Here is a 16680-nt window from a genome sequence, read left to right as displayed (position 1 = left end):
AACCAACCTGCTGTACCACCATATATCCTGCCGGGTTTGTTTGGTTTTTTTGGCCCTTTTCCCTGTAACATCTGACTTCAGTTTGCAATAAATAAAAAAGTTTTCCTTTGAAACAGGAGATTCAACTTGTTTATGATCCTGCTTTACTCCAGTGGAAGGACGGGTTTTTGATGCTCAAAAGGTAATTACTCCAGATTAAAATCAAGTGATGCATTACCAACTGACAACATAACTGAAGTTCAAGATACAAGAAGTTTCATTTTTCACACCGTAAGCTTGAATTTCTCTAACATATTGGTATGCCACCTCGTTCTTTCAACTCATGTTGCATCTGGACCATGTCTTCTAACACCTCGTATTGCTAATAGTGGCTGTGAAAGGACTTGATTTAGTATTTCAACTGTTAAAAACCTACAGTGTCTTTCAAATGTCATCCAACAAGGTGTTTTGGGAAATTTTATTTATGTACTTTAAATTTTAACATTATCAGAAGACATTTCCTCTTGTTAACCCCTTCAAAGAACTCTAATAGATTAGTAAGACAGGATTTCCCTTTACAGAAACCATGTTGACTTTTGTCCAACAAATTATGTTCTTCTACATCAGGCATGTCCAAAGTCCGGCCCGCGGGCCAATTGCGGCCCGTGTTCCGGTTTAATACGGCCTCCGCTTCCTCCCCCTCTCCTGGCTCCCCGACGCTCTTTTGAACTGGTGCGACCAGCGCGCCGCTTCCGGCCGCGCCGCAGCCGCCGCCCATGGCCTCCGCGGTCCTAGAGCCTGCCCTGTAGGGCACGTCCGCAGCCCCGCTCCCCCGCTCGGCTGCGGGTTCGCCCTGCCCCCCGGGCCGCTGTGAGGCCGGCGTGCCCTGTGCTCTCCGCCCGCCTCCGACCCCGCGGGCCCTCCGCCTTGGGGCTGAGAGTGCAGGGACGGCCCTCACGCATGTTCACTTCTTCAAATCTGGCCCTCTTTGAAAAAAGTTTGGACACCCCTGTTCTACATGCTTCACAATTTTATTCTTTACTACTGTTTCGACTAATTTGCCCGGTAGTGAAGTTAGGCTTACCGGTCTGTAACAAGTGGATAAGGGGGATCCAGTAGATATAGTATACTTGATTTTCAGAAAGCCTTTGACAAGGTCCCTCACCAAAGGCTCTTGTGTAAATTACATGGCCATGGGATAAGAGGGAAGGTCCTTTCTTGGATTGAGAACTGGTTAAAAGACAGGAAACAAAGGGTAGGAATAAATGGTAAATTTTCAGATTGGAGAGGGGTAACTAGTGGTGTACCCCAAGGGTCAGTCCCGGGACCAATCCTTTTCAACTTATTCATAAATGATCTGGAGAAAGGGGTAAGCAGTGAGGTAGTAAAGTTTGCGGATGATACCAATCTGTTTAGGATAGTCAAGACAGAAGCAGACTGTGAGGGACTCCAAGAAGATCTCACCAAACTCAGTGATGGGGCAGGAAAATGGCAAATGAAATTTAATGTGGGTAAGTGTAAAGTAATGCACATTGGGAAAAATAACCCCAACTATATGTACAGTATGATGGGGGCTAATTTGGCTACGACAAATCAGGAAAGAGATCTTGGAGTTATCGTGGACAGTTCTCTGAAAACTTCCATGCAGTGTGCAGCGGCGGTCAAAAAGACAAATAGGATGGTAGGAATTATTAGGAAAGGGATAGAAAATAAGACCCAGAATATCTTACTGCCCCTGTATAAAACTATGGTACGCCCACATCTTGAATACTGTGTACAGATGTGGTCTCCTCACCTCAAAAAAGATATTTTGGCCTTGGAAAGGGTTCAGAAAAGGGCAACTAAAATGATTAGGGGTTTGGAACGGGTCCCATATGAGGAGAGGTTAAAGCGACTGGGACTTTTCAGTTTAGAAAAGAGGAGACTGAGGGGGGATATGATAGAGGTCTATAAAATCATGAGTGGTGTGGAGAGGGCCGATAAAGAAAAGTTATTTATTAGTTCCTTAAATAGAAGAACTAGAGGACACCAAATGAAATTAATGGGTAGCAGGTTTAAAACGAATAAAAGAAAGTTCTTCTTCACACAGCGTGTAGTCAACCTGTGGAACTCCTTGCCAGAGGAGGCTGTGAAGGCTAGGACTATAATAGAGTTTAAAGAGAAGCTAGATAATTTCATGGAGGTTAGGTCCATAAAAGGCTATTAGCCAGGGGATAAAATGGTGTCCTTGGCCTCTGTTTTTCAGAAGCTGGAGAGGGATGGCAGGAGACAAATCACTTGATCATTGTCTTCAGTCCACCCTCTCTGGGGCACCTGGTGCAGGCCACTGTCGGTAGACAGGATACTGGGCTAGAAGGACCTTTGGTCTGACCCAGTACAGCCCTTCTTATGTTATGTTCATTAATGAAGAGGGGCACCTTAGAAACTAATAAAAATATATAGTATCATTAGTTTTTGTGGGAAGACCCACTTCATCAGATGAGTTGGAGTGAAATTGATAGATAGATAGATAGATAGATAGATAGATAGATAGATAGATAGATAGATAGATAGATAGATAGATACCAAAAATAGTACCTGTCAATTGTGGGATCTGTGTTAATGAAGCTAATTAAGTGGGTTGGATGTGCCCCATTCATAGCTTTCCATAATAAATCTTTTTTTTTTTTTTTTACAAAATTGTACAGATTGGCGTAGTGAAACTTGGCCTACAAATTCTCAATTTTTTTCATATTTTCACCAAATCATCACACACAAAAACACCTACGTAAGTTATTCAGTTACCACTGAGCAACCTCAATATCCTTTAAAGGGATCTGTGGTCCCTGTTATAATCTCACACCCAGCACCTTATATCACCATAAGGGGCAGGAGAGAGCTTCTCTAGATCATTAGCTGCTGCTAATCTTGATTTACCTAATTTCCTTTGATTCTACTTAAATAATAGGACTCTATTTCAAGCTAGAGGCAATTTATTTATGTAACTGTTCTGAGACATGTCATTTTGCATCAGGGAAAAATATTTATTTCTTGCTCCTCCCTCCCCCTTTGTTTTCTTTAAAAGAAGCAAAAAAAAAAGTCAAAATGTTGTTTTTTAAAAATGGGTCTCTAAAGTGGTAGCAGACAGGAAGTTCAGAATTAAGGTTTAATTTGTCCCCCTCACTAACTTTCCTAGAGCTGGATGTTGGCTCTTACAATGTCAGTGTTTTGTCATTCACTCCTCACTCTTTTCATATCATAGAATCATAGAATACTAGGACTGGAAGGGACCTCAAGAGGTCATCGAGTCCAGTCCCCTGCCCTCATGGCAAGACCAAATACTGTCTAGACCATCCCTGATAGACATTTATCTAACCTACTCTTAAATATTGCCATAGATGGGGATTCCACAACCTCCCTGGGCAATTTATTCCAGTGTATGACCACCCTGACAGTTAGGAACTCTTTCCTAATGTCCAACCTACACCTCCCTTGCTGGAGTTTAAGCCCATTGCTTCTTGTTCTATCCTCAGAGGCCAAGATGAACAAGTTTTCTCCCTCCTCCTTATGACACCCTTTTAGATACCTGAAAACTGCTATCATGTCCCCCCTCAATCTTCTCTTTTATAAACTAAACAAACCCAATTCCTTCAGCCTTCCCTCATAGGTCATGTTCTCTAGACCTTTAATCATTCTCGTTGCTCTTCTCTGGACCCTCTCCAATTTCTCCACATCTTTCTTGAAATGCGGTGCCCAGAACTGGACACAATCCTCCAATTGAGGCCTAACCAGCACAGAGTAGAGCGGAAGAATGACTTCTCGTGTCTTGCTCACAACACACCTGTTAATACATCACAGAATCATGTTTGCTTTCTTTGCAACAGCATCATGCTGCTGACTCATATTTAACTTGTGGTCCACTATAACCCCAAGATCCCTTTCTGCGGTACTCATGTAAATATGTAACTATTTACCGGCCTATTCTGTTTTTCCAGCCTTCTTAGAATAAAAGTTCTTACATATTCTGAGAAAAGTTACAAGACCGATTTCATCCATATCACTTGCTGCTTAAAGACAAGGAAGGAGGTGAGTAATGTGGTATTAATATGTATGCACAAGCCATTAGAGAAGATGGAAATTTCCTTACTCAGATGGGGACTAGAAGGATCAACAGAAGCCACATTGGAACTTCCCCAGGACAGGAAGAAATTCTCACTGGGTTGGCTCTATTGACTTTACAGTTGATTTACACTGCCAGACCCATACACAGTAGCCAAGGGAGGATTCTGAATTTAGCCCAGGATTTGTGGACCATCTTCCAATAAACCTCGCTCTCACCTTAGGAGGTGGCAATAGAATTTGTCTCATAGAAATGCATGCAGATTATAAATTCAAAAATGTCTCATCTCTACTGCACCTTAAGCTCGCTGAGATTGCTAGAACAGAGACAATCTCAGAAAGTGGCTACCACATTTCAGTGACCCAGTAAACATAAAACCCCCCATCAAAATGTCACTTGTTTCAATAACACCTCTCAACAACATCACACAACATTCTCAGCCCCTGGAGGCAGCAAAGAACTAAAATGTTTCAGTCTTTACCCATCATGTAATCAGGTGGCAAATAGTTTATAAAGCAAAAAAGTCACCATTTAAAAAAAATCTATTCAAAGTCATTTTATTGATCTGGTTTTGCTTCTGCTAATTTATGGGTTAATTACTGTTATTGCCCTTTGCTCCACGAGGTGTCATACTATTTAATAACAGTGAAAAAGACAAAAGGTCTGCTCCTCTGTGAGAGGGATAGAAAGAATTAAGTGCAAATACAAGCCCTGCTGTCTCAGAGTTATTCTACACCGAGCTGTACAGATGGAAGTAAAATAATAACGTTTGACAGAGAATAATTACTTGCAAAGAAAGAAATCAATAGCTATTGAATAATTTGTTTTTCATTCAGCTACATCTCAAAGTATGGTGACTGTTCTATTAAAATGCTTATTTTAAATCTCCTTTTGGAGTAAAATAAAAGTCATCCCCCAGGCCTGTGGGGGTTTTTTTGTTTTGTTTTGTTTTTGTTTTTGTTTTTTTGGTAATCCATCTCTGCTGTAAAAGGAACAAAAAAAAAAAAAGAGAGAGAGAAAAGATTTTTTTCAAACCCTCTGGTTTCTTATGTCACTTGAAGTTAAGCAAAAGCAGTTCTTTGACACAAACATGTAATGTCATATTGCCACTGCTGCTGTTACATGATGAAGATAATTGATTCTAAAACATGGTGCCTTTCAAGAACTATTAGTGTTAAGAAATACATACTACAATAAATGAGACTATGAAAAATGTAAGGTATCCAACTTGTCAGTATTGTAAAACCCATAGGGCCTTAAAATGGAGAACATTATTATTTTTAAATAACTGAAATTAAGGAAGAGCTTGATTGTTTTCAAATTGCTTTTTAAGGTTGTATGAGGTTTTGCTATGGTAGGGAAATGGCATGGTTGTCAAATGATTGTCATGTGGCTCTAGAAATGTGTAACAAGTATTCTCAAAAGATAAGTTTGCAAACAGGAGTTTCAACATCTTTATACGTATTGTTAGAGTTATCCACACAAGCATTAATTGCTTTTTTTGAAGACTGAAATGTAGCACTTAATAGCAATTAGATTTAGTATGCTGATTTATTTAATTTCAAATGTTGGTTTAAATTACTTGGTTTTAAACATCCTTTTGGGTTACAGTTATAGCTAAGATTGCAATATAAAGATGGAATATATCTCAGTTTGATGCATAATATGAAAAGACACTAAGCTGTTCAAGGGAAGATTCTGACCTTTGTTTTACACTAAATTTGAAAACTATGCTCTCAGTGTTGGTCTAACCCTTCTCCTATTTAAATCAATGGAAAGAAGTATGGTCCAGCATTAGACCCAGGTTTAATTCCCTGATCCACCATGTATCTCCTGCCTAACCTTGGATAGGTCACATCATGTCTCAGGCCCAGTTAGGTAGTCAGGCCTATTTCAAATGGGAGTTGGATATGTAAGATCCAAGCCTCAGTTCCCCCTACATCCCCATCAAGGGGGATACTATTTCCTTATCCACAAGGTGATGTTCAGCAAAAATATACAATAAGACTGTGAAGTACTCAGATATTACAAGTAATGGGGAATAGATAAAGGCTGGAAAGAAAGATTTTACAACGTATGAACTCATTTTGAACCATTTAAGTGGCTACCATCTTGCCACAAAGGAAGCCTGAGATTCAAGATGTCCAGCAATCAGCGGTGGATATAGGGCAGGGTGAGCGGGGCGGCTGCCCCGGGCCCCACGCTTCAGTAGGCCCCGCTTTGAGGTGTCCTTAAGCACTTTGATGCGGCTTTTGTTCCTCCTTCAGAATGGCCGCCAAGGAGAAGCCCTTGCGGTTCTTGGAGAAGTCCACGCTCCACAGGAGGAGCTGGGTAGAAGCCGGCTGCTGTCTGCTGGGCGGCTTCTTTTTTCTCCTTTTATTTTCACTGCCTGGGGTTGCAGCGGCACCCGGTTGCGCTGCATTCATCGCAGAGCAGAGGGGGCGCAGTTTCTCCCACCGCCAGCACCACCCCGCCCTTCTTTAAAATCCAGTTGGCTCTCCTCTGCAAGGCGCTTCGAGTGGAGCCGTTCTCACCCCTTCATGCCACCACTGGAAGCCAGAGCTGCTGCAGGCTGCTAATATAACCTAGACCCAGACGCAAACGAATCAACTCCCCGGCCCTCCTGTCTCGTTCTCTCTGGCTTTCCTCGAAAAGGGTGTATCTGAAACCCCGAAATCCCAAGAGCCACCCGAGGCCTCCCGTTATCCCACACCAGCTAGGCATCTTGATTGGAGCCGGAGGGTGTTTCTTTCTTTAGCCTTGCTCCTAAGGAATGGCCCATCGCTTGCTTGGGAAAAACGGGGAGGGGCAACAACACCAAAGCTTTGTACACACCCACAGTTCTGCGCTCAGACTGGACTAGTATTTGATTTTTTTTCTCTCGATTAATGTTAAATTTCCCCGCTTTGTCTCTAAACTGAAAGAGGAACAGGAATGAATGAACAAATAAATCGACTTATGAAGGAATTCAACAGATGGTTTGGTGCGGGTGGGAAGGAAGGGTTTTTAAACAGAGCGGGTGAATTTATCAGCCAAGATTATAAAGGATCCAACCCCATGTTCTAGAGGTCCCTAAACTCTGATTGCCAGATGCTGGGACTAGAGGACAAGTGATAGATCACCAGGAAGTGCCTTGTTCTGTTCATGCCTTCTGAAAGATTGGGCACCGGCCACTCAGCTGTTTGTGTTGACAGTAGAGGTGAACAGAGCGAACGAAAGAGGCTCTTTCACTGGTTTAGTTAGGATCCTCATTCTCATTGGGTCAGTGGAGCTGTTCTCCTATTAGCCTGTCAGGATGGAGGAATAGCTCAGCTCTTGGGTTATAAGTAAAAATGCTTAAATATTCTATTTTGTTGAGACAAAAAAGGGATATTGAAGGTAGTTTATGGCTGCTTAGGAGGAAAGGAAATTGCATAGGTAAAGTCTTGTTCATTTTGGGTGGAACTATACATTTTCTGTGGTTAGGTCGTATAAGCCGTTCCCTGAGGGGTTGCAGAAATTTTGCCTGTTGATAATTTGGTTTGTTGTACTGAAATATCTGAGGACTAAGAACATTTTATGTGGAGAGGAGTCCTGGGGAGCCTAAGAAGAGCCAAATTGTGCTGTGCCATCTATAGCTCTAGAAAGACTGAAGACCTGAGCAAGCTGTTGAGAGGTTTTCCTCTTGTGGGGTCTTGCACTGAGTACTAAGGCAGTGTTTCATGTGAGAAAGCACAACCTAGTAATTACTAATGCCAAATATAATATCAAAGGCTACTATTGGTAGACGGGAGTAGGAACTCAGGTTGTGTCTGGTTTTGCCTTTACATCACCATTAAAGGAACAGCTAAAAAAAAGTCTCCCAGACATAGATAGGAAGAAACTTCTGATAAAACATTATCCCCGCTCTTCACTGTAGCCAGTTAATGGCTGGGGGAGTCTCTTTACCTTTTACAGACTATTTCTTTCATTGAGCTACATGGTCTTCATGACATAAATCACTCCAGGTTACAGGCAATGCATATTCCACCAGATTACATTGCATATAATTATAGTGTGTGTGAATATAACACATTAAAGCTTTGTCTCACTTTGTGGCCAGCTAAGAAGTAATATGTAGATAGCCAGCAGGGCTGAATCTGGGATATGTTCATTTGCATGTTTCTGAAAATGTGTTCCTTAAATGAGAAATTGTCACATAGATATAGATGGGAGATTTTTCTCAAAGGTATAAATGATAAAGTTGGACTTTCAGCTCTGAGTTTTTATCAGAATTAGGCTATTTCAGTTGGGCCTAATTGCTATTTGTGATTTTGAAAATGTTCCGCTAAAGGTCTAAAAGGATGCAGAATAATAGGAGTATTGAGAGTACAATCATGCAGGATTTCACTGCTGTAGGGATTTAAAAATTATGTTGGCAGATGAACGTACTGCTTAATGTGTGTAGTCCTCAGTCACACATATTTGTCATGTAGTTGCTGTTGCATTTGTTTGTGAAGAAGGATTTTTAAACTTTTTTGAAAATGACCTGTGTAAAGAAATGGACTTTAATGACATAACTAAAGAACGTGCTGCCAAAAGAGCTAGACAGCTATAATAGACTTAATACAAATGAAAATTGTATTATTTAATTAATGCAGAATTTTGTTTAAGAATGAATTATAATTAAAATAAAAATTATCCAACTAAATTAAGTTTCTATCAGATTTACCCAATTCACATTTAATATGAAAATAGCCTTCAATTTGCCCATTTGACACCTTTTTTCTATTTTTTCTCCAAAGGGGGGCCCCATGAAATTGTGCTGCCCTGGGCCCTGCAAAGCTCTCATCCGCCGCTGCCAGCAATAGTACCTCCAAAGCATTCACAGTATTGAAAGAACACGTCCCGGTAGTAGTGCTTCAAACCAAATACCCCACACAAGCCCTTTTGTATTAACAAGGCTTGTATTTCCTCCCAGACATAGGCTGTGTACCTACAGTATTCAGACACACACTGTTTTTTTCTACCATTGCAACACATTTGGTTAAACAACTTAATCGTAGCCTGGCAGTTGATGAAATTTTGGGGTGTAAAAAGTACAAAAATAATAAAATGTTGTAAAACTTAAAACAAAAATTCAGTTCTCTAAATTTCTGTGGTGTTGACGTACCTCCTCTCCCTGTTCCTCCTCCAACTTCTCTTGAGTACCCCTAAAGGAACTTGTACCACTGGTTGAGAAACACTAGTTTAAAACACATGTGAGTATTCACCATGCTTAATGACTGACTCATGCAAGAGTCCGGAGGATAAATGACCCAGCTCAACCTTTAGGGACATACTGATATAGAATGTTTGTGTGTGTTTACATATATATTGTTAGATGTTAACAATGTAAACAAATGGTTTCAGTCTATATGGTATTCATCTAGGGGGGAGGGATAGCTCAGTGGTTTGAGCATTGGCCTGCTAAACCCAGGGTTGTGAGTTCAATCCTTGCAGAGGCCATTTGGGGCAAAAATTCATCAGGGATGGTACTTGGTCCTGCTGAGAAGGCAGAGGACGGGACTCAATGACCTTTCCAGTTCTAGGAGATAGGCAATCTCCATTATTAAATTTGAAGATGATTTGCTGTATGACAGGCTATTGTCTTATCTACTAACCTGTGTAACAAATTACCCATGATGCTTCAGAGCTAGGTCTATTTGGAAGTCTCCATGATCAACCAACCACTGCAGTGGTCATCAACTGGTTGATCCTGGGGAGTCTCCAAGTCAATTGTGATTGGCAGGCTCCCTGCTTACCCAGGCCCATTCTCAGAAGCAGCCAGCACAGCCCCACATGTACAGTGAAGTGTGTGGGAAAGGCAGGAGCCTTTGTGCACTGCTCCTGACTGCAAGCACTGCCCCTCTGCAGCTCCCATTGGCCAGGAATGCAGAACTGTAGCCAATGGGAGCTGAGGACACAGTGCCAGCAGAGGGAGCAGTGCATGGAGCCATATGCCCCTCACCCACAGGAGTAAAGGGGTGTGTTGGCCCCTTCCAGGAGCAGCACAGGGTTGGGGCAAGCAGGGAGCCTGTCTCAGCTTCATTATGCCACCAACCTGCAACTACTCACAGTAAGTGCCACCTGGCAGGAGGCCACACCCCATCCCCCTCACAAAGCTACCTGCACCCCAAGCTCTAGCCCTGAGGAACCTGCCAAAGCCAGACTCCTGCCACAACCTGACTCCACCCCTAGAGCCAGCACTCCAAAACCCCTCCTGCACCCGAAACTCTAGTCAAGCCCCCGCCCAGAATCAGCACCCCAAGTCTCCTCCAGAATCAACAGTCTGCCCAGACCAGAGCCCCCTCCTGCAACCAAACTCCTTCCCAGAGTTTGTACCCATCAGCCCCTCCTGGACTTCAGTCTCCTCCCATACTGCAAATGCCTTGACCCCAGCCCACATCCCAAACCCTATCCCAGTTTGGTGAAAGTGAGCGAAGGTGGGGGAGAGCAAATGACAGAAAGGGGGGTCATGGAGTGATTGGGGCAGGGCCCATGGGCTGCAGAGAGGGAGACAGAGGAACTGGGCCAGGAAGGCAAAAGACTGGAGGGATGCAAGTGGGGGTAGGCAGGAACAGCTGGGAGAAAGGAGCTGGGGGGAGAGGGACACAAGACCACTTGGGGCCAGAGCGGGGCTGGGAGAAGCTGGAGGCAGAGAGGGGAAGGAGGGCAGGAGGACACCCCCAGGCAGGTGGGGGGATGGGGCAGTGACCAACAAGAGTGTCCTCTGATTGAGGGGTGGGGCTCAGGGTTTCTCTGGGTGGGGAGAGGGGGGAGAGTTGTGGGTCCCTTCAAGGGAGGAGGTAGGGGGCCCACCAATGCATTTTCCTGGGGCCTGTAATTCCTGTCGGCAGGTCAGCCTGGGAGGTAACATGTCCCATCCTTTGGGGTTGGCAGAACTTTATGTGACTTGGGTGACAGGGTGGAGGCCTAAGGCTGTGTTGTTGGCTGCTGGGTAACCAATATCAGAGGCTGTTTTGGTCAATCTAAGTATTGGAATAACCACCAGCTCTGGAGAATGGCTGCCCCGTTCTTTGCAGTTTGGGCGTGAGTAACCTCAACTGGCTCTCTTAGGCCCTCAGGCAGTGACACTGCTTTTGACTCAGTCCAAGTCTCACTACAAGCCTTCATGAGAAACAATACATTCTCTCATGAATCCAACTGTGCTTCAGTGGAATTAGGTCCACTGAACCAAGTGGGAGTCCTTCAATGGATTTCAGCAGATTTGGGTTCAGGCCCTGTATTCCGCTGGCCATAACTCATCCAGCCACCTGGTCAAGCCGTACAAAATAGGTGAGTGACACACACCGTCACTTAGAAAATTCAGAGGGAAATTGCCAGTGATTATACTTTTCTCATTTCCTGGAGAGACTTAGGCTCCTGGGGAAGAAGGTGCTGCAAGATTGGAGGAGACTGGGCGATTGCACCTGGATCTGATTTCCACCACAGCATTTTATATGCTCATGAGGAAACATGGTGACAAATGAGTTTGTTTTATTGCATTCCATTGTTTTGCTGCTGATGCAAGGGGGGGTCAACCAGCAATAAGCTACTGAAGTGGAAGGCTGAGCTAGATGCTGCTGCCATCTGGATTTAATTTAGTTTCAGATAATATGCACGTGTCCAGAGGTCACTTATTGTTTTTCCTCACAGTTTATATATAATTGGATGCAGGCCATATGACATGTCATAGATATAGTCACAGCGACTGGCTGAAGAAAGCTCAATTCCCCATACAGCAGTGCTGCTTCAATTCTACCCCTCCCCCCTCCACACACACACCATTTAATTTCAGCTCCCAGACCCCTGCAGTCTCCTAATGGACTTAAGCAGGTATCCATGAAAAGCCCCTGGATTGTACCACTTGTTGCTAGGTGGAGTCCCTGCCCTCAAGGGGAAACATACTTCTGAAGTCACTAAAAAGGAATAAAGGAGACAGAAAAACAGATTCCCCTTTCCATGTTAAAAGCTGCCGTTAGGCAGCTTGTTTTGGGTTCACCAAGGCATCTATTGAACAGCAGACATCATCATGTTTGGGGCAGCCATAAAACTGTCTGGATGGCGATTACTCCTGTTTTTGGCAAGAATGCATTTCAGTTCCAGAAACAGCAACAATGAATCGGAGTGACAGAAATACCATACCTGTTATCTCTTGAATGAGCAAAACTGACATTTCTAATTTTTTTCCTCTAATGACTGTCAGACCTCAACTCTCGTTTATGCAGGTACACAAAGCAGAAACATCAGTAACCTAAGTTTCTCTGTTCTCTTCTACAGTCAAGTTCCATTAATGTCACATCATCAGGTCTATCTTTCTTTTATCATGTAAAATGTCAAGGTGTTGTTTGGGATGGTTGAAACTCAGAATCAGGATTACTAATCACCAGGGTATTAATAATCACCTGGGTACAATCTCAGGTCACAGAGAACCAGGTCCTATTTGACAATACAACCGATGACCCCTTGATGACATCCTCAGGGGCTTCTGCATCCAGGTAAGCTGGACCAGGGACTCCTGAGAAAGAAAAACCCTAACTCCTAAATAAGATAAACTTAAAAAACAACAAAAAGTCTGGTAGCACTTAGACTAACAAAACATGTATGTGGTAAACAAGAAACAGAACTCAGCAATATGGCACAGAGCTCAGATAACACTGTAAACTCACCTGTGAAATAAGGTGGACTGTTGTTGGCACTAACAACTCTGGAAAATCCATGTTCAGTAACATGTTGCCATACAGCATTGTTCTCTAGAACATCTAATGCTTCGGAGCTCTTATCTTTTATCCATCCTCGTGCAGTAGTGATGCACAATGAAGTGTCCTTCCCTGTAAACAAATCTATCCAAGGCCTGTTGGTGCTTTCATGAGTTGTGAGTGAGCCTCTGATGTCTGGATAAGAATGCACTGGAGAGGACACACTTTTATGGAATTCTTGACTTCATGCTTGTCTCCCACACAGCTTTGCCATTCTTACATAGGCATGCCTCAGCACATGCAAGGTAGCATTTCAAGGGGCCTCTCTTTAGTTAGGATGCTAGCTCCACAGTCTCATTTATACAAAATCAGTTCATCTCTGTTGGATGTTGTATTGAAATCATTTAAACACTCAGTTACTTTCACTTAATAGTAATTATATTTAACTCTTAATGCTTACAATCCTCTGTCCTGCAACACCATCACAAACCCAGCATATTCAGAGGCAAAGAAGCTCTTATCAGCAGGTAATGAATGGAGCTTTAACTTCCACTGGGCTTTTTATCATCCCTCTAAGGCTGTGCCTTCACTTCTTTAAAACAAGCAATAAATAGCAGTAGTCCCAGTTTACCTAGGGAGACGATTCAGTTCACCTCAGTGGAGAAGCCTTCGTGATAGCAATAGGGATCTAAGTAAACAGGCGAAGAAAATAACTCACTGCGCCAGAGGAAAAGACAACAAGTGTGTGAATGACTCCGCAGTCCAGTGGTTACACCCAGGTGTGCTAACCAGTGTACTAAACCTTTTACGGCTGGCAGCACCAGCACCATTACCACCACCTGAGGCTAGATTTTGAATGGCACCAGTGGTAGTAGGGGGCTGCTGAGCACACCAGACTGGGCCCCACACGTGGCCTAGGTGGCTGAATGCCTCTCTTCCCATGTTGTTACTCACTCTGGGGCTTTGGTATGAGATGGGTGTCGCAAGAGGTAGAGTGAGATATCAGTGCATATGGTCAGAGGCAGAAACCTAGGCACGAAGGGAATGCACGCTAAAAATGTAGGCAGAGTGTGAATTTAGGCATTTACAGTGTTCAGCAGTAGATCACAGTGGAGTCTAAAACTGTGATGCAGGCACCTAAACCCAAACACAGGTGCCTAAGTACCTTTGCGGGTAGGGGCCTGTCATCTTGGACAAAGTTAACACATTGGACTTGCTTCCATCTCCCATTAAGCCAGGATCTCTCAGCCAATTATAGTTGGTATACAAAGGTACAGCATGCACCCAAAGTGAATAAATGTGCCCTAGGCAAATAACTGCCAGAACTCCCACAGACTTTTTGAGGGCTTGATGGAATGATGGGTTTGACAGGCACTGGCAATTCCCTCTCCCCCCACTCCTTTACTCCATGTGAGATTTACAAGTCTGGCTCTCATGAGCCGCTCTAACAGACTTCAATTAGAATCCAGGTTAACAGGATTACTAACACAAGGGATGGCATTTTATTTGAAGCATTCATCAGCACCAACAGCCACATCCTTCAGCTTACTGTTTGACATGCACAAAATCCATTTGAATTATTTCTACAGTGATTTCAATCCATTTAATCAATGATGACCCCTCCCCACAAATTGCTTCTTAGACCTCAGCAGCATGCACACACCTAAAAATAATGTCCTATAGTCATCTAAATATCACTTTCTCCTGTTGTAGGAGTCAGCAATCTCCATTTTGACAGTGGTATCTACTATATCCTCCTCCGAAGAACAGTAAATGTCCCAAATAAGATCCATCAACAGAGTCAATTAGCTCAATTTTGCACTCACTGACAAACAACGTATACCAGGATTAACTTTCCTGAAATCAGTGGACTTACATCCTCTTAAAACAGTTGTGAAAGCATCACATCTCCCATCTTGGAAAGAAAGAGAGAATTTTGTTAAGCATATCATTGCAATGGAATAGCAATAAGATTAACAGTCTAGTGGGCACACCCACAAGCTGCAATATTCTTTACCTGTAGCTAAATAACAAGCAAGGCAGCAAAATTCCCTTACCTTTGAAAACTGATGTCATTCCAATCGGATCTTTAGAATTAAATGTTTCTCTGATCAGCTTAAGTGATGTGCAAGCAGAAGAGCGACAATAGGAAATGGCTTTTGGAGAACAGTTTCTGATCTCTCTCAGGTGAAAAATCAATACCAATCGTAAACAATAGATAAAACTCCATCACCAATTAAGGGGAACACTGTTTCATATATTTACAGGGCCAAATCTGTCAATGAAACCTCAAGACTACCACAATCTCTTGACAGCGGAGTTTTTACATTTTAGCTTTCCTTGTCCATCTTTCCATTAAAATTTTGCAGCTTTTTGCACAGACTCGCTTGAAGGAAAAGCAAGGCTCATGAAAACCATGAAATTACACTTCCAAACTCTCAGGTTAAAAGATGTGATTACACTTGGCTTTTCCCTATATCTGAAGCACAGCAAGGTTCTCAATAGTGAAGCTGGAGCGGTCTCTTGTGGAAATGCATCACAACTACAACATTCATGCAAAAAGTAACACTAAAGCACAGACAACTTGAAAAATCTTATAGAATCATAGAATAATAGGACTGGAAGGGACCTCGAGAGGTCATCGAGTCCAGCCCCCCGCCCTCAAGGCAGGACCAAGCTCCGTCTACACCATCCCTGACAGATGTCTATCTAACCTGTTCTTAAATATCTCCAGAGAGAGATTCCACCACCTCCCTTGGCAATTTATTCCAATATTTGACCACCCTGATAGGTAGGTATTTTTTCCTAATGTCCAATCTAAACCTCCCCTGCTGCACTTTAAGCCCATTACTCCTTGTCCTGTCCTCAGAAACCAAGAGGAACAAATTTTCTCCTTATCCCTTTCTGTATTCACTCTGATTTTACTGGCCTGTAATGGGGACAGTTTGAGAAAATATTCACTCACCACTCTCAAAACTTTAGAGTGTCTCTCAAATGTTGAAAGGCTTTCAGGCTCAGATTTTAAAATCATGAAGGCATTGCAGGGCTCAATATTACCAAAATCATTTTCAAAGGGGATTTAAGCACTTAGGTGCCTAAATTTCATCATCAATGGGAGTTTGGCTCATGAGTGCCTAAATCCATTTTGAAAATGACATTTGGGGCCCTAAATCAACTAGGTGTTGCAACACTGAGCACAGAAATGCCTAACCCTAAAAATCTGGACTGAACTCCTTCACCACACGAGGTCTTCATCTGCTTCAGTTTTTAGGAAATTGCAAGCTAGAAAACTCACTTTTCTTTTTATGCTTTTCCTTAAAGCAGAGGCAGCAGTGGGGAAGGGGTGCTGTGTGCAACTGTGGAGGTTAACTGACAAGCCGCATATTTACACCATCATATCCCTACTTGTGAGTAGAATATTATTAGCAATCACAGAAGGTGACAGGGTGAGGGAGCACTGGAGACATACCAGCAGGGTATGTGGTGTATATCAGTCCAATTTGTGCCAATTTTTCCAAAGTTCTTCCTCAGACCACTTGAAGCCTGCCAGACGACTTACATGACTCCATCGCATTTTCTCCGCCCTCCCCAACAGCAGTCAAACAAATTAAAAATATTTACATCCCTTCTTAGGAAGCCACTTGACCGGTTTCATAGGGTTTTGGAATTGATTATGTGTGTACGAGCCAGTGATTGGCTGGAGGGGTGGGTATAGGAATTGATGGAACACTGCCTCAAAGAACTAGGATTTTGGCTTTAGGCCTGAATGCTACCAAAGGACATGGTTATTCTTAGCTTTGCAAAAGTTCCAGAATGTGGATCCAGCACCTGGAAAAATCCTGTCACTTACACCTGCAGGAGTCCAGATATCAAGAGTTTCATGGCTCCAGCAGGTGGTCAGGG

This window comes from Pelodiscus sinensis, chromosome 11, assembly GCF_049634645.1.
Source record: "Pelodiscus sinensis isolate JC-2024 chromosome 11, ASM4963464v1, whole genome shotgun sequence".
Classification (NCBI taxonomy): Eukaryota; Metazoa; Chordata; order Testudines; family Trionychidae; genus Pelodiscus; species Pelodiscus sinensis.
Note: the sequence above shows the minus strand (reverse complement) of the source record.